This window comes from Gopherus flavomarginatus, chromosome 1 (assembly GCF_025201925.1).
Source record: "Gopherus flavomarginatus isolate rGopFla2 chromosome 1, rGopFla2.mat.asm, whole genome shotgun sequence".
Lineage (NCBI taxonomy): Eukaryota > Metazoa > Chordata > Testudines > Testudinidae > Gopherus > Gopherus flavomarginatus.
Genome location: NC_066617.1, coordinates 121,820,853 through 121,839,099, shown reverse-complemented (window position 1 = coordinate 121,839,099; position 18,247 = coordinate 121,820,853). Strand labels below are relative to the sequence as shown.

The 18,247-nt window shown below is 43.3% G+C and overlaps 1 long non-coding RNA gene across 1 annotated transcript; it reads right to left on the bottom strand.

The window, feature by feature from the left end:
- Positions 1–213: 213 nt before the first annotated feature.
- LOC127030165 (uncharacterized) lies at positions 214–8,925 on the bottom strand. Its single transcript, XR_007768315.1, has 3 exons — positions 8,746–8,925; positions 8,592–8,670; positions 214–2,929 (listed from the first exon to the last, which is right to left on the bottom strand). It is a non-coding gene; the product is annotated as an uncharacterized LOC127030165 (long non-coding RNA).
- Between the last annotated feature and the right edge of the window lie 9,322 nt (positions 8,926–18,247).

The window sequence follows — 18,247 nt, the reverse complement described above, 5'->3', positions numbered from 1 at the left end:
TCCTAGGATGCAGTAGGAGAGGTATTTCCAGTAGAGATAAGGCAGTATTATTACCTTTATACAAGACACTGGTGAGACTTCATCTGGAATACTGTGTGCAGTTCTGATCTCCCATATTTAAGAAAGATGACTTCAAACTGGGACAGGTGCAGAGAAGGGCTACTAAAATGATACAGAGGAGTAGGAACCTACCTTATAAGGGGAGATTTAAGCCTAACAAAATGAAGGCTGAGGGGAGATATGATTGCTCTCTATAAACATATCAGAGGGATAAATACCAAGGATAGAGAGGAATTATTTAAGTTAAGGGCCAAAATTGTCACAAGAACAAATAGATAGAAACTGGATCGCAGGCTTCAGCTTCCAACTTTCCCCAGGGGTGTTCAACCCCTGCTCAGCCCAGACTCTGCCTCATTCCATACCTTCCCTCAAACCTGATTCTTCCTGCCCCTGCTCTACCCCACCCTGCCTCTTCCCACACAGTCCTGCCTTCTCTCCCAACTGCACCCCATCCCTGCTCCCCCTCCCCAGCGCCTCCTGCATGCTGTGAAACAGCTGTTCCACAGCAGGCGGGAGGTGCTGGGGGTGGGGAGTGGGGAGGTGGCTGCCAGTGGGTACTAAGCACTTGCTAATTTTTTCCATGAGTGCTCCAGTCTTGGAGCACCCATGGAGTCGGAACCTATGAACTGATCACCAATAAGTTTAGGCTTGAAATTAGAGAAAGGTTTCTAATTAAAGGAGTGAAGTCCTGGAACAGCCTTCCAAGGGGAGCAGTGGGGCAAAACCTAATTCAAGACTGAACTTGCTAAGTTTGTGCAGGGGATGTTCTGATGATACTGCCTACAATGGCACATGGCCCATCTGTGACTTATATTAGCAAATATTTTCAGTGGCCAGAGATGGGACCTGGCTGAGGGGTCTTGGCCGCACACACAGGGACTAACTGATCACTATATTGGGGTCGGGAAGAAATTTCCCCTCAGGTCAGATTAGCAGAGACCCTGGGAATTTTTTGTTTGTTTGTTTTTACTTTCCTCTGCAGTATAGGGCATGGATCACTTGATGGTTTGAACTAGAGTAAATAGTAGATTCTCTGTAACTTGAAGTCTTTCAGTCAAGATTTGAGGACTTCGGTAACTCAGCCAGAGATTACAGACCTACCACAGGAGTGGGTGGGTGAAGTTCTGTGATTTACAATGTGCAGGAGGTCAGACTAGATGATCATGATGGTTCCTTCAGGCCTTAAAGTCTATGAGTCTATATGTCTTCTGTTCCCAAGGAAATTGAGGGCACTAGGCAACCTACAAGAGGCATTTAGCACCTGGCAGGGCTAGGCCCTTTGGACTTGCTCCTGCAGAGTGCTGAGTGTCATCAACTCGCACTGAAGTCCAAGGGAAGTAATGGCACTCAGCAATTTGCAGAACTGATCCCTTAATGAAGAACTCAGAGACCAGCTTCCATGATGAGCCCCAGTACAGAGCTACAGTCTGACTCACAATGGAGCTTGTAGAGCTACACCAAAGACCAGTTTTGAGTAATCTTGAATGCTTCTGGCTGCACCCTGAGCTCCACTGCACATTAGAATGCACAGTTATCTACGGATCACAGTTTGGGAGCTGTTACAAGAGTTGTATACCCGAGAGACAGAGAGAGATGTAGAGATATGTGACTGTATGTAGACAGTAGCGAGGTACGTATAGCACAATCAACTGTTATGTTCATAAGTTAGTAGGACCAATAAAGTCTTGGTTGTACAGTGCAAATGGATTCCTGTTTATATTGCTCCTACCAGGAAACATCGGGTAACAGTAAACACATATAGGTAGGAGAGGTAATATGGAAGACTCATTAGAGCAGGGGCTCCAAACTTTTCCATTGTGTTGACCACCATTTAGTTCCAGTCTTTTCAATCTCTCTCCAAGTGCATGTTTTTACATGACTCTATCTTCTTGCTCATCACTGACCCACCTTGCAGGACCAGCTACTCTCCCAACTGCAATCACAATCCAGCTTGCAACACCACAGTATCCAGAAAACAAACCCATGCCAACCCTACACTCCATCACTTCACCAGCACACAAATTCAGTTCTCCCACAGTCCATTCTCTCCCTACAAATCATTCTCTCCACACACCATTCCAGACAATTTACTACCCATGCAAGCTTCCCAATTCCCTGCCTCGTCCTACTTCTCCATCCCTCAACTCGTCTCTCCTGATCCCAGACTCTTATTTCTTCCTCACTCTACCCCAACTTACTCCTTCCCCAGCTCCACTGTCTACCTCCAGTTCACTCCTCAGTTTCTTCTCTAACTCCAGGTTCCCCAACTGCCTCACGTTAGTCCCTGTCTCCCTGCAGACATTCCCTTCTCTCACCAAGCCTCAAGCCAAGCTGTTCCTCAGATCCTTCCCCAGTCCTCAGTGACACTGGTCCCTGCCTTTGTTCCACCCATCCACTCTGTGTTCACCTTTTCCCCTGCTCTGTCTTCCTGATTTCTCATGATGGCAGTCTCTCAATGGGAGGGGCTAGCCACCAGAGTATGTCCCTGTCCTAGCTATACTCAATCAGCTCACTCCTCCTGTAGCTTGAACCACTGCAGCTACGTTCTATTTTTAGTGTGCTAGCTTGATCAGAGCTAGCATGGGTGTGTCTACTTGAGCCAGGAATCACATCCTCAGCTTGAAGCATAGACATAACCTGTGTCTAGTCAGATTCAGTTTCCCCTCTCAGGTAAGTTAATTCACACAACACCTTAGTCTTCCAAGCATTGTAAATACTTTGGTCTAATTTCAGTTGGCGGGTTTAGTGTGTGGGTGGCTGGATGGTGTGGTGGCCTGTGACAGAAGAGGTCAAACTAGATGATCTGGTCTTAAATTCAACAATTCCATGAACGAGTTAGTCTCCCTTTTAGCACGGTTTGTTCTTGCACCTAAAAATAGAGGAGAGAAAGAAGCATTTAAAAAAAATTGAAATATCTATTTGCAATCCCATAAAAATTGGCACAAGGATTCAGGGGTAGTACCTGAAACTACATTTAGCTTGTTGTTAATAACAAGTTGAGAGTGTCCCTGTAACATTGTACAGAACAAAACAGCTCCACATAACCAGAAGGGTACGTTTTCAAGTAGCAGTCTCTCCTGACCCCTGCTGAGATATGCCCCATCAGTAACATGAAGCCAAAGGCCACTTGCTGAAATCAAAAATATGAAAATGGACTGGACATTTCTAGTAACAGCAATTAAAACACAGGTAAAGCTCAGAGGGGGTGGAGACTCCATTACAGGTTTCAGCTAAGATTTCACAATCTAATATCTTGTCCATGCATTGCTGTATGTGGTAAAGGTATTTTAGCATTACGTAAATAAAGGGAATACAGTCTAGAATGCTGGGCTAGATCCAAATCTCATTGAAATCAGTGGGAGTTTTTTCAATGAATTAACTGGTCTTTGAATCAGGTCCATGGTGAAAACGTCCATGGTGATGGGAACTTAGCTCAGTTTTGTATTTTTTCAGAATATAACATATTTATCGTGGTAAAATGTGTGATTTTTTTTGCATGTAGTTATTTGCAGTGTTGTAGCTGTGTTGGTCACAGGTTATGAGCGAGACAAGGTGGGTGAGGTTAATAAAAAGTATTACCTCACCAAACTTGTCTCTTGCATAGAGTGACACTTTTCTGGGCCACACTTCTCTTCTTGAAAGCACATATGCATGGGGCTCAAAAAAATACTACAACCAGAGCTGCATGAACTCAGGATGCTATTTCAAATGGGAAAGCTCTGTAGAATTTAATAGAAAATTATAACTAGTCTGTAGGTTGCTTTTTTTAAAATCTCCTCTAAAGAATTCTATTACTCCTATTGAATGGATGTCATTCTTCAGTAAATGTGTGTGTTTTTAGAATAGTATCCATAGACCCCTATCTGTTTCATTCTGTACATTCTATGGGACTTCCCTGTGAGGTAGATCCATACTAGGGTTGGATGAACTGGTTCAGAGCAGGGGGCGGGGGGAAATAGCCCTCCATGATCCTTCTTCCCTTTCTAGAACTAAAAATGAACCTTTGCACTTTTTTATTATAATTTTGTTCTCTTACAGTGAACAGGTAATTGGCCACGAAAAGTTCAAATCCATTAAATAAAAAACTCAATTTTAGATCTTTTCCCTCAATCCAGCCAGGTCCTATTCATTATCTTGACACTGTGCTGCATCCCTCTGCCAAGGAGCTCACTCAAAGATGCCCCCTGCCACTTTATTTGGCATTTGGTGTGACAGGTAAATCTGCTACACATACACTATATTAAAGGGCAGTTTCGTTTTACAAAGACTCAAGTCATTTTTTTTACATTATCTTTAAATTCTCCAGCTTGAACTCTGTGTATGGCCAGATTCTTCTAATGAAACCATTATAGAAAAGAGTTTCTCCTCATAATCTGGCACTAAAAGCCAAGGAGAGGGAGGCAGAACTCCTGGGTTCTATTTCTGACTCTAACTTGCTGTTGGATTTTAGGTAAGTCCTTTTTTCCTCTGTGTCCTTCGCTTTACCCCACTGCTGAATATGTGCCATATTTATTTACCTCTCAGAGATATTGTGAGGCTTTTTTTTTTAATAAAGATTTGTACACTAAGAGCCTCAGATAAAAGAGGTTATACTTTTCAGTTACTTATTATTTTACTCATTTAATGGCAAATTTAAAATTGGTCCAGAGCGTCAGCTGTAAATTAAAAATATTTTTCCATTTTTTCCCTACACAAAAGACTTCTCTTAATATTCTTTGGTATAACGCTACTGTAGCCAGGCACCAATTTGCCTTGACGTCTGTTATGAATTTGTTCTTTGCAGCAAGCGAAATATTTGTTTCCTACAACCCAATCTGCCAGGACAGCAGAACAGCACTGTTTCGCTCTTTACAGATTGACTTTGGTTGCAATACTGGTTTCCAAAAGAAAAGCCAAAGAGGGACATCTAGTGGCTACATAACATCAGCAATTGACACAAAAATAACCATGTAGGTAGACGAGGGGAGAAAAAATGTTGTACCTATGGAACGGTGAGCAAGAAGAACTTCATTTGTCCCTAATAATAATAATAATCATAATAAGGCATGGAATTGCTGTAAGTTGTGTTTTTTTTAAACTGTTTATTTTATTATTTTCTAATGGACACCTCAGGAGCCCAGGGGAAGTGGTTCGAAATTAGAACAACATGTCTACTGCCAAAGGTGATGGCCCCTAAAAAGTGAGCCAGTCTAATGCATTTAAAAACAATCATACAAGACAAAGAGGAGGGCTGTGAAAAAAGATTAAATCTGGATAAAGGCAGACAAAATGGACAAAGATGAACTGATCCCAGATAGAAAAGCCTAAACACAACTACTGGACGGGGGAACTCCAGCAGACGGTGAGGAAGGGATTCCACAGTACTTGAGGTGCCTGTCCTCAGACTAATCCGGTGGAGGGAAGGCCAGCACAACTTATTTCATCTGCTTTGGAACAACATAGGTGAGACACAGCCGCTCAGGTATCTCAAACCTAATTAACAGCTTTCTGGAACACAGCAGGATCTTCGATTACATACCAGATTGACAGGACTTTCTAAAGCCACAGAGAGAGAAAATCCAAAGCATACCTTAAAATATGCACTATGAACCCTGCATCAGAGGATCACAAACTGCTTGACACATATGAGTGAAAAGCCTCACGACGCACTGTGATACTGGTAAGTAGTATTAGATCCATTTCACAGATGGGGACATGGAGAGGTTAATTCCTATCTTTTCTTGCTGAAGACATACTGAGCAGGGCTAGCTCCAGGATAACAGGGGAAATGCATAATGGGGTATGGATGTTTTAAAGATCAACAGCAGGCACCTCAAAGCTAACATATGATGTGCCACAGCATCTATGCTAACCCACTAGGTCCCAACTTTACCCCTTTGCAACAGAAAGTAAACCTTGTGGGATTCTGCTGGGCCAGGAGCTTTACTAGCTGGTTTGCCTCCCAGCACTAGGTGGCCCTGCTGCCACATATGTATGCTTCTGGGGGCTGGGCGTGAGAGGAAAGGGGAGCCTATCCGCTCTTCAGCCTCTAGTGCATTTGCATCACATAAGGAAAATTGTGCCCCTAAATGACACGTCCACATGGGAGCAGAACAAAATCCAGGATCCTGACTCTTAGTCCCCTGCTGTAACCACTAGCCAGACACTCCCACTGCTTGGCTGTTCATGGAACACCTTGAATAAGGGGACTGGGAGTAAGGAGAGTTGGGCTCTCTTCCAGACTCTGCTCCTGACCCACTATGTAACCTTGGTCAAGTCAATCAACCTCTCTGTATCTCACCTCCCCCGTTGTACAGTTAGAGATCTTACTTAGATTCCATAGAGAAGTACTATGTGATGAAGGTATTCTACAAATATTAAATATAAATTCTACAGAATTGCCTTTAAGATTTTAGGGCAGGGTCAAGCACACTGTTTGCACTTAGCAAATAATAATTAACAATTAAGACTTGACACAAAGTAATCCACATTGCTGACCTGCTGATCTATGACCTATGATCCCACAGACAAGCATTCGATGAGGGTTAGTTCTTGATCATGCTACCTGGATTGGTCTGAAGTTGTAGCTAGAGCAGGATGATACTGACCAGATTAAAGTCTTAAGAAAAGGTAAGTGTAATGAAGTTCACTCACCGCTAGGGTGCTGTCATAACTTAGTCCCAGATTTGGACCTTAGCGTCCAAAATATGGGGGTTAGCATGAAAACCTCCAAGCTTAGTTACCAGCTTGGACCTGGTACTGCTGCCACCACCCAAAAAATTAGAGTGTTTTGGGGCACTCTGGTCCCCCCCAAAAACCTTCCCTGGGGACCCCAAGACCCAAATCCCTTGAGTCTCACAACAAAGGGAAATAATCCTTTTTCCCTTCCCCCCTCCAGGTGCTCCTGGAGAGCTACACAGAAGCAACCTCCGTGAATCTAAGCAGAGGGACTCCACCCTCCCCGTTCCCAGTCCTGGAAAACAGAATTACTTCCCTCTTCACCCAGAGGGAATGCAAAGTCAGACTAGTAAATCTAACACACACAGATCTCCCTCTGACTTCTTCCTCCCACCAATTCCCTGGTGAGATGCAGACCCAATTCCCTGGAGTTCCTCACTAAAGAAAAACTCCAACAGGTCTTAAAAGAAAGCTTTATATAAAAAAAGAAAGAACAATACATACAAATGGTCTCTCTGTATTAAGGTGACAAATACAGGGTCAATTGCTTAAAATAATATTGAATAAACAGCCTTATTCAAAAAGAATACAATTCAAAGCACTCCAGCAACTATAGACATGTAAATACCAAAGAAAAAACCCACTTTGTACTCACAACTTGGAAACAGAAGATTAGAAAGCAGGAAATAGAAAAATCCTTCTCTAGCTGAGAGAGATTCAGGCAGAAGACCAAGAACAAAAGACTCACACACAAAAAACCCTCGACCCAGAGTTGAAAAAATCCTGTTTCCTGATTGGTCCTCTGGTCAGGTGCTTCAGGTGAAAGAGACATTAACCCTTAGCTATCTGTTTATGACAGGTGCCCCCTCCTGGCTGCTCTGGGGATTAGCTCTTTCCAGGTCTGACACCATCTTCCACCACTTGTTGTGCACCTTGCCACCTCTGGTCAGGTCACTATGTGTCTTCCCTCTTCCAGGGTATCAAAGTGATTCTGTAGAAACTGTCTGCGACAGTCTTCTCATTCACTGCCCAGATGATGCCACTTCCCCAGCAGCTGGTAGGGGAACCCTGGCTTGCCCTGTACTCCGAGTTCCAGCTCAGAGTCCCTCTAATCAGCAGCCAAAGTCTATACCGCCTTACACTTTGCTGCCATTTCTCTGAGCCTCTTCCTACATCCTCCTGACACCCATGTTTCCCTCCTTCTCCCTCTCTAATGTCCAGAGAGTGGCTACAGACTCCCTCACTGTAGCCCCTTTCTGCTGCCAGCTTCCTGGCTTTATACTAGCCCAGGGGTTGGCTACCTTTCAGAAGTGCTGTGCTGAGTCTTCATTTATTCACTCTGATTTAAGGTTTTGCGTGCCAGTAATAATTTTACTGTTTTCAGAAGGTCTCTTTCTATAAGTCTATAATATATAACTAAACTATTGTTCTACCTAAAGTAAATAAGGTTTTAAAAATGTTAAGAAGCTTCATTTAAAATTAAATTAAAATGCAGAGCCCCCGGACGGGTGGCCAGGACCCGGGCAGTGTGAGTGCCGCTGAAAATCAGCTCACATGCCACCTTCAGCACCCGTGCCATAGGTTGCCTACCCCTGTACTAGCCCCACTGTTCCTTCTCAGTTGGGTTCCATCATCATTCAGGGGACTATTTAGGCCACCTATTTCCCCTCAGCTGTGACCTATCCAGTTAATTGGCCCCTTCTCAGCCTCATTAATCCCTTCTAGGGTAGTGTGGGGTGAACACCCCATCACAGTGATGCTTTTTCTCAAATATGGTCCTGGCCCTCCATGGATCTCCACATGACAAACACCTGCTATTGAAATCAATAGAACCACATGCAAGTGCAGGGATCCACCCATACAGAATCACTAACCCGCAGGATCAGGACCCATGAGTACAGCAGCTGGGTTGAGGACTGCACCGTTAGGTTTCATTGTTTACAGCTGGCTTTCCTGTGGGCCAAGCAGATGTGTGAATAAACTAAAGGAAAAACTTGGATCAATGTGTAATAAACAATTGTGTCTTACCAGAATTCTGACTATGCATAGCCCCCACGGAGTCCATCATTTTACTATGAAAGTCATTGTGGTGCACTGGAATGACCCTCAGGCTGGGAGATAGGAAGTGTGCTCTTATCCCAGCCCTGCCACATCGACTTGCTGTGTGTGGTCTTGGGCAAGTCACATCAATGCCTGCCTCGGTTTCCCCATCTGTAAAAATGCAGACAATACTATTAACCATACCTGTGCATAACCCTGTTGTGAATGTAAACTAGTAAACGACTGCTCAGTACTTTGAACATCATAAGGAGTCAATATAATTATAGAAGTAAAGGTACATATTAAAAAGAGCTCCACAGCATACTTCAGTTGCCGGAAAATGTGCACATTTTTATGCCCCGTTTATCCTGCTGCATGCTTAACAATTATATATATATATATATATGGGAGTCATGGCATGCACCTAGACTATAATGAGATCTGCCTCATCTTAGATACTTATATGGCCCCTATAACCATAGTACTTGAGCTCTGCACAATATATTCGTCTTTACAAAGCCCCTGTGAGCTAGGAAAGGATTATCTTCATTTTACAGATGGACAACTGAGGCACAGAGAGACTTTGTCCACCATCCTTCAGGGAGTGTGGTCAAACAGGAATATGAACGTTCATCTCCCAAATCCCCAGATAGCACCCTAATGCCTGGGCCATCCTTCTTCTCTGAAGGCCTGTCATGTGTCACTTGAAAAGCAGTTTTTCCATGAATTTGCAATAAAGTCTCCCGTTAGAACAATATTCTAAATGTCCTGTATTAATGGTTACGCTATACAATAATATGTCAGTGATCAGACTGGCTTGGTAAAAATATCTCTTTTAATTAAAAGGAATACAATCATTTATTGGAACTCTGCTTCTAAAAATTTGGTTTCTTTTTTTCTCTCTCAGGTAAGTAACTCTACTAGTCTATAATTGCCATCTAGCCCTTTATCAAATTGGCCATTTGCTTTTGGGCTGAGTTATCATTAATATGTTTTTTCCCTTCTTTTCTTAGTAGTTATGTTTTCTGAAGACCTGCCACTACCCTATGAATTAATTCCTTCTGAGCGGAGCCACAGTACCTACAGTACCAAGCAAAACTAGAGCTCATTGGATGCTTTTTTTCAAAGCAATGCTAACTTTATGAAACCTTTTCTACTTACATTTTCCCAAAAGCACATCAGCATGTCCAAGACACAAAATAAAGCGGCTACTAATTGACACGAGTGGTGATGCAAATTGGGATACGCCAGTATAGCTGGGCTAACAAGCTAAAGCATTAACTTGTGATCCTATCCTGCCCATTGTTAGAATCGTTTCACCTTTAATGCAATAAAAATAAATGGCTCCCAAATCTGACAACTTTCAGAAAGGTAGATTGTGGCTGTAGAAGCAACTGCCATGTAAGGGGCTATGGCAACATCCCAACAGCAATTTTTGAAAGCATTCTGCGAGTTGTTAATCCTTTAAAAGGATCCAGCATGTACAGCCTCTAGCACATTAGGCATGTCCTGCACCACTCGCTATACTATTACTCAGGGAACACACGATATGGGATGCTGGTTGCCTCATGTGCAAAGAAATACATAACATGGGCCTGTATGAGTGCATAAATACCCACATATGCACTTCCAAATGCTGTAGTGCATTAGCAATGATAAAGGTTTAAAATTGATATGGCACACCTGACAATTCCCCTGTCTGCTCTTAAAGCAGAAGTGTATTATTTCTGCAAGTGTGGAAGATTCCTCAAAAATCTGTTCGGCTGGTTTTCATTTTTCCAACAGAGTGTGGGGAGGAAGGGATGCACGGTAAGAGAAATGTGTCCATTTAAAACGTTACCGAGTTTTTCTTGCACTCAGACTTGTTTTTTAAATGTCAAACCTGACATATACATACACCTGAAAGAGAACTAGTGCCTTTGTCTCCTTGAAAGAAGTGGTGGATTCTCCATCTCAGCTGTTTTCAAACCAAGACCAGCAGCCTTTCTGGAAGATATGCTTTACTCAAACACAAATTATTGGCTTATTACAGGGGTAAGCATGTGAAATTCTATGGCCTATGTTACACACACAACAGGTCAAACTAGATGATCTTCTGGCCTTAAAAATCTATTAAGTTTGGAAGTAACTAACAAAGTTTTGGACATTTGAAACAATTATTCAGAGATATTCAGGGACATTGTTCTCCCTAATTTAAATGGAAGTATGAAGGGGAGTTTTTCAAAGTGTTCATGCCTGAAGTTGTTTGATCATATGGTTATTTTAATGTGCAATCAGTAAAAGGTTGCACTGACAGCCTGTAGCACATGGAAAACCACCTCCTCAGACTGCACAATATTTGCACTGCAACAGATAATAGAAAACGTCTTCTAAACAAGAAGCATTGACACATTTTTTTATTTCAGCATTTCTTATTGGAATTTTGTCTAGTTTTAAGAAGTGCTAGGGTTGAGGGGGGTATTTTTGTGGAATCTCTTCTTCAAGTTATACTTTTCCATTTTCAGTTTGGGAAAGGCTTTGAAATTTCTACTGTGAAATCAAAATTTTCTAGAAATTGTTAATGATGCAGGTGTAAGTTGCTACTGTGAGTAACTGGGCAAAAATATGGTAAATGCTGAATTATTCAAGAGCAGGTCTTTCCAGGAAAGAAAGCTGTGAGAATAATTGATTTTTTTTCAGTTCACTTGTCGTACCAAAAATAATTAAAAAATCATTTTGGGTCAAGCCAAAACAAATGTTTTTCAGTTTTCTTCAGCAAAACAATATTCCCCTACACACACACACACACACACACACACACACACACACACACCCACCCCCAAAAAATTCAGGTCAACCAAAATGTTTTGTTCATCCCCAAATTAAATGCTGTGTTTAGCTTTCAGGTTTAACCCTTTTAAAATAAATGAGTTTTAGTCAAATTTCAAAATGAAATGTGATTTTGAAATGAAAAACCAAAATATTTTGTTAGAAAAAGTCAAAATGATTTGAGTTTTTTACATAAGTAACTTTTTTTCAAGCTAAAACTAGTCACTAAATTTGATGCAAATTCACAAATAGCACTGGTGGACCTGAAACTGCCTTTTTCAGCAAATAAAATTTGTCTGAAAAATTTCACTCAGCTCTGCTTCCAAGTTACTATGGGTAAAGTTTTCAAAAATACCTAAGTCAATTGGAACTTAAATCTGCCCTCTGTTGAGATTGATATGTCTACACTGCACACTCCTTACAGTATCATACAGAGTACATACACTGCACTGCCACCTTGCACAGGTACAAATAGCAGTGTAGACAATAAGACACTCTTAGGTGAGCAAATGCACTCTTGAACCCTTAAGTGATCTACCACTGAAGTGGTGCCCCCTTCACCCATCTACACTAGCAATATAGTATCCGGCTATCTCTATCACAGTGAAAGGCTCTGGCAGCTCCCTGTTGCAGAAGCCTTTCCCCACCTCTGGGACCTGCCAGAGTTTCTCCCTGCCAAAGCCTTTCATTGCATCATATAGCTACACACTGCAGTGCGGGAGCAGCCTGCTTTTCACTGCAGCATGTAGCTATGTGTACACTACATGCTGCTGCCAGTACACTGTAGATATAGTCTTGGGTGCCTAAGGGCACATCTACACTACAAACTTTTGCCGATGCATGTTACGTCAGCATAAAGCTGACACAATTAGTATATTGCTTGTGCGAGTGCATATTTGACTCCTTGCATCGATGCTGTGCTTACTCACCAGGAATGCTTGTCAATGCACAGTGCAGAGCACCACGGGGACGTGTCCCAGTATGTAAATTGCCACCGACCAGCACACTGTCTTTTGGGAAGTTTTGGCTATACATGGTGGGGCAGAAATGAATTACATGGGGGTGACTGGGACTGTGGGATCAAGTTCCCATCATGCAATGTTCTCCACCCCATAATGCCATCTCTATCCCATAATTTTCATGTCTATTTTGAAAATCCTATGAACCCACAATGGACTTGTCAGTGTCCACCATCTCTGACAGAAGCCTGGAGCCTGCAAAGCTCTGCACTATTGTCATGAGCACGGAAAGCACAGGTCACACGATCCTCCCATATTTGCAAAACTGCAAGAAGAGGTGTGGGGAACATCATGATTTCCAGGAGGTCAGATTGCTGTGGGACATAGTGAGAATCAATTCAAGATCATCAGTGGCATTCATGGAGCAGCTGTAAATAGTTGGCCATTTTCATGCAAGTGTGCAGGGCCATTAATCGGCTCCTGGTACTCAGGACTGCGGCTCTCATCAATGTGCAAGATATAATGGATGGAATTCTAGCAATGGGGTTCCTGAATTGTGATGGAGCATTAGATGGCAGGCATATCCGTGTGTTGGCACCAGAGCACCTTGCCACATTGTACAACAAAAAGGGCTATTTTCCAGGGTTATGCAAGCACTGGTGGATCACTGAGGACCCTTCAATGACATCAGTGTTGGCTCTCAGGGAAGGTGAGTGACACACATCTTTAAGAAAACAGGACTGTTCAGAAAGCTACAAGGGACTTTCTTTTCTGACAGGTGAATTAAAATTAGTGATGTTGAAGTACTAGTAATGATGCTGGGGGACCCAGTCTACCTCTTATTCCCCATGAAGCCATACATTAGGCACTTGGACAGCACCAAAGAAAGCTGGCGCAGAATTACAATTGAATAATGCTTTTGGTAGATTGAAGAGGCGTTGTTTACTCACAAGATTGTATTTCAGGGAGAAATGTATCCCAATGGTTATAGCTGCCTGTGTACATAAACAATCTTCTCCATGTGCCCCTCCCCCACAGTTCTACAGGGGAAAGGAAAGCAGGTAACAATTCTACGACTTTGTTGTACTGATACCTCTTCTAGTACAAGTAAATTAATGAAAAGGCAATAGCTGTGTCCTGCTATGTTGGGGGCACCTTCACTGTAACAGGAAATACATTTGTGCACTTGTTAGAGGTTTCTTCCCCTGCACTGGTCTTGCTGGTGCTTGAATGATGGGACCAACTGGAGTCTCAAACAGGTCCTGCCTCATGGAATAACTGTTCCCCCCCCCACACACACACTGCAAGTTTTCTATCCTCCTCTTCTCTTCCTCCTCTCCCTGGCTGTTTATGCCAGGTGCCTGTATCTCAGGCTCCTCTGAGGTATCCACTGTGGTCTGCAAGGTGGTGGTGGGATCTCTGCCAAGTATGGCATACAGATCTTTGTAAAGTGTCAAGTCTGTAGCTTGGCACCAGATCAACTGCTGGCCTCCCTGGCCTTCTGGTATGCCTGCTGCAGTTTCATGCCGTACTGCTGTTCAGCTCTGTCAACCCCTTCTCCTGCACCGCCAGTGCAATCTGCTCATAGATGTTCACATTTCTGTGGCTGGTCTGTAGATGTGCTGGCAAAGCCTCTTCTCCCTACAGGCACAGGATACCTGTGGGGGGCAGGGGTCCCATCAAGTCTCCTCCGGGCCCAGCTTCAGGTCCTTCAATGTCTTTCTCTGCCCCCAGCCCCCAGCAAACACCTAAGGGGTTCTTGGGAGCAAACAAACCAAAGAAAAGTCCTCTCCCCTCATTCGTCCCTGTTAAGAGAGGGGAGTCCATGGGAAATGGAAAAGAAACAAGATTGACCTGAACTCAGGCAGTCTTCCTGGGTCAGCCCTTAGGGCTTAGTCTGCACAAGGCCCACCTTCAGCCCCTCCTCATGGGGCATGCTGCCCTGAGGCTCGGTAGTACAGCTTCGGAAACAGTGAGGCTTGTTGGTCTCTCTCTCTTAGGTCTAGTCTACACTGGCAGTGTTAAAGCACTGGCTTGGCTTGTGTAGTCACAGCAGAGAGATAGGAGAGAGCTCTCCCAGTGCTCTAAAAAAACCCGAACACCTCCATGAGGGGCCTAGTTCCCAGTGCTAGTGCACTGTCTACACAGGTATTTTACAGTGCTGAAACTTGCTGCGCTCAGGGGGGTGTTTTTTCACACCCCTGAGCAAGAAAGTTGCAGCACTGTAAAGTGCCAGTGCAGACAAGTCCTTAGAGAGGCCCTATCAGCAGTCTGAGGCAAGGCAGCCTCCTCCCTGTTCATCACCCCTTCCTATGACAAGTTTTCCCTTTTAAGTTCCCCCGTCCAGGCAGAACAAGCTTTGAAAGTGTGCCTGGTTGGCGTTGAACTGCCCAGAGGTGCTCATTAGTCTCTTCTCTGTCAGTGTGAGGGTGTGCCCCAGCCCCTTCACAAGATCCCATGCATGTAGCCAGCATGACCAGCTGAGCAGTTGTGCAAACAATGGAGAACAGCAAGATGTGCTTGCCAAACTGGACAATCAGGAAAAGGGATTTAAAAAATTCAGTGCTTTAAAGGTGGGGGTGCCTTCTAGTATCCATGATTCCTGGGCGGTGGAGTTTACAATTGTGACCAGAGCGGTCAGTGTTGTTGGGCATTGTGGGACAGCTGCTGGAGGACTGTTAGGGTCCAACACAGGTAATGCAGTGTTCACATTCATGCTGAGCCAACTTTAACACATCAGCCATGGTTCAATGCCATTCAGGGAGGTGGACTGACTGCACCACTGTAATGAGATGCTTACATCGGTGGGAAACAAAATTAAGTGTAGACACAGGAACAACTATGTTGACACAAGATGGCTCATGTTGACCTAACTTTGTAATGTAGACCAGGGCTCAATTACTTAGGTATTTCTGAAATGTTTACCCCAAGTGCTTGAGAAAACAGCCCCTGTCCAAAAGGAGGATTGGACCAGATTTTGGTATTTAGGCACCTGAAGATGAAGACAGGTGCTGGTGTGATTTTCAAAAGCAACAAGGCAGTGATGAAGGCAGAAAAGAAATGATTTCCATGGAAGTTAGGCACTTAAGCTCTTTCAAAATCCCACCAGCCACCCATCCGTATCTGTAGGTGCCTAAATACCTTTAAAAAAATCTCACCCATTGTGACTGGACATCCTGTCACACCTTTATAGCAACTTTCTTGATTGCATTTTACAAACAAGGTAGACGTGTATCATCTCATTTTACAGATATGGAAACCAAGACACAGAGGTTTAAGCAACCTTGTTTGAGGTCACAAAGGGGGTTATCACTGAAGCTGAGATCAGAGTGCAGGAGTTTCCAGCTCTCTGGTCTTGAGCTCAGGCCACTAGTCCACACTTTTAAAATCTGTGCAGCATATCAGCTTCAGTGGGAGTTGCACAGCTCAAGTAAATAAGATTTTTACTTTTATTCCATACCTGAGCATGAAGCAGGACTACACCTCAAGGATTCGCCCAAGCTCTGAGTAAAGGCAAGTGCCTCAGATGCCATGAGAAACTTGCACAGAAGAGACTTCTGGGGTCCATCACGGCCCTTAGAGACTGGCAGGGGCTTGAGGCAGCAAGAAACTTTCAATGAGAATTGGCTCTTTTAAGCCAGCCAAATGGGTGAGCAGTTAGCTGCACCTTTTTCCGTGCAAACCCAAGAACTGCATTCCTAGAATAAGAGTATGTTTAGGCCAGCCAGTCCTAGCCACTCCCATGAGCTCTCTGCTTATCTGGCTGCACAAAATGGCTAGCCTTGCAATCAGAGATGCAGTTATTTCATGAGAAGACAAGAGTGACAACCACAGTGCCCTGTCTCGCTTCCAATACAGGAAGTTGCATTGTCTACCCTGATCCTAGTATAGTGCAAACCCTAGCAGCACCAACCTCAAATGCCATCTCTGCTAGATCCCCAGACCCACAAGCCCCACTCCTTCCATATTTTCAGATGTTGCAAATTTTTGCACATTTGGCTGACCAAAGAGAGGCAAATGATCTAAGCCAGAAGCAAGCCTGAATTAGTTTTATCCTTCTTGCTTTATTCTCTAATAAATTGGTACAGGAGCTAGTCATGTTGCTTAAAAGTAATGGATAACTCAAATGGAGTCCTTCCCAGATGTCTTGCATCTTGCACTGAAAGAAAGACACTTATTGTCTGATATTTGAATAATTAATAGTTAGAAATTTAAATAACAGAATCAGCTAAGATCTGACCTATCTTACAAGTGATCAGTTATACAAACCATTTTTCGCTGCAATTGTGGGAGTAGGAGGAGTTACATCAATGAAGAACTCAACATCCCAGTGCCTTCAGTGCACTAGAAGTCACTGCAATGTGGTTTTAAGGACATAAAAACAATGCAATACACCATATGGCAACTTAGGCACCTTATCTACTGTGATTTAAAGATGTATGGTTTTATGAACTCCTCAGTCCCCAGTAAGTCAGTAAAATAGATTGTATCCCAAAAGGGTTAAAATTAGCTCACCTAATTACTACATTTGTCTACCATAGCTTGTGATCCCTTATTATCTTTAAAAGGATCCATATTGTTTTAATATCTTCCCAGTGAAAATGACATGGGCACATCACATATCCTAAAGCAGAGACCTACCCAGAAAATCTACTCAAGGTCCTCCCATTGAGTTGGAAATAGGAGTTTCTTTGAAACTGATACAGCAGTAAGTAGGTTTTGTAGGTTAATCATTGCTCCTAACTATATGTACACAGATTTTTGTTTTGCTTTTTATGGGGAGAAAGGGGGAGAGGAAGACAAAATATACTTTTTTAGTAATCAACTGTAAGAGAAAAAGAATATTGTACAACCACAAGTATCTAGTTTCTCTTATTTCTTAGCTAAGAAGCATATGTTTAGAGCTTTGTTGCTGATTAGCAAAATAGAAAGGACTCAAAACTAGTTTTTTTGTTTCAAATGTAGGATCACAGAAATAAAGCTAGGCCCTAAGTATTTATCTTCGGAATGTTTCACCTCTGTACAGGAATTTGATGCGGATGGAGTTAAAGATCATATTCCTGAATACGATATTGTTGTTTTTTTCTCCTTGCCAAAGTGTAACAAAATGAGACTAGCTCAATAGCCTGGAAGCTGTAGGATACACCGCAGCAAGGAACACTCCAATTCAGAAGCAATGCTGCAACTCTGTCACTTTGCAACTAAAAGAACACAAGATAGGGCGGGGACATGGGAAAATGTCAATTGGCTGCAAGAGTCACTCCTGCCTGCCAAGCTATTGATTTTCTTGAGCATCCATAATTAACATGCCTCACAGCACTGCAACCTCACCCATGCAGAGGGGAGGGGAAATAAATGTCTCTGGAAAGGGGAAGCAGAGAGAGTGTTCTCAGGACACTGCCTGGACTGCCTTTCATAGAATCATAGGCCTGGTCTACACTAGAAATCGATCTAAGATACGCAACTTCATCTACGAGAATAGCGTAGCAGAAGTCAACGTATCTTAGATTGTCACGGCTCCCCAGTTGACTTTGCTTCCGCCTCTCGCCCAGCTGGAGTTCAGCAGCTGATGGGAGAGCGATCAGGGATTGATTTATCGTGTCTACACTACATGCGATAAATCAAGCCCCTTCAGATCAATCACCACCCACTGATCTGGCGGGTAGTGTAGATGTACCCAAAGAATATCAGGGTTGGAAGGGACCTCAGGAGGTCATTTAGTC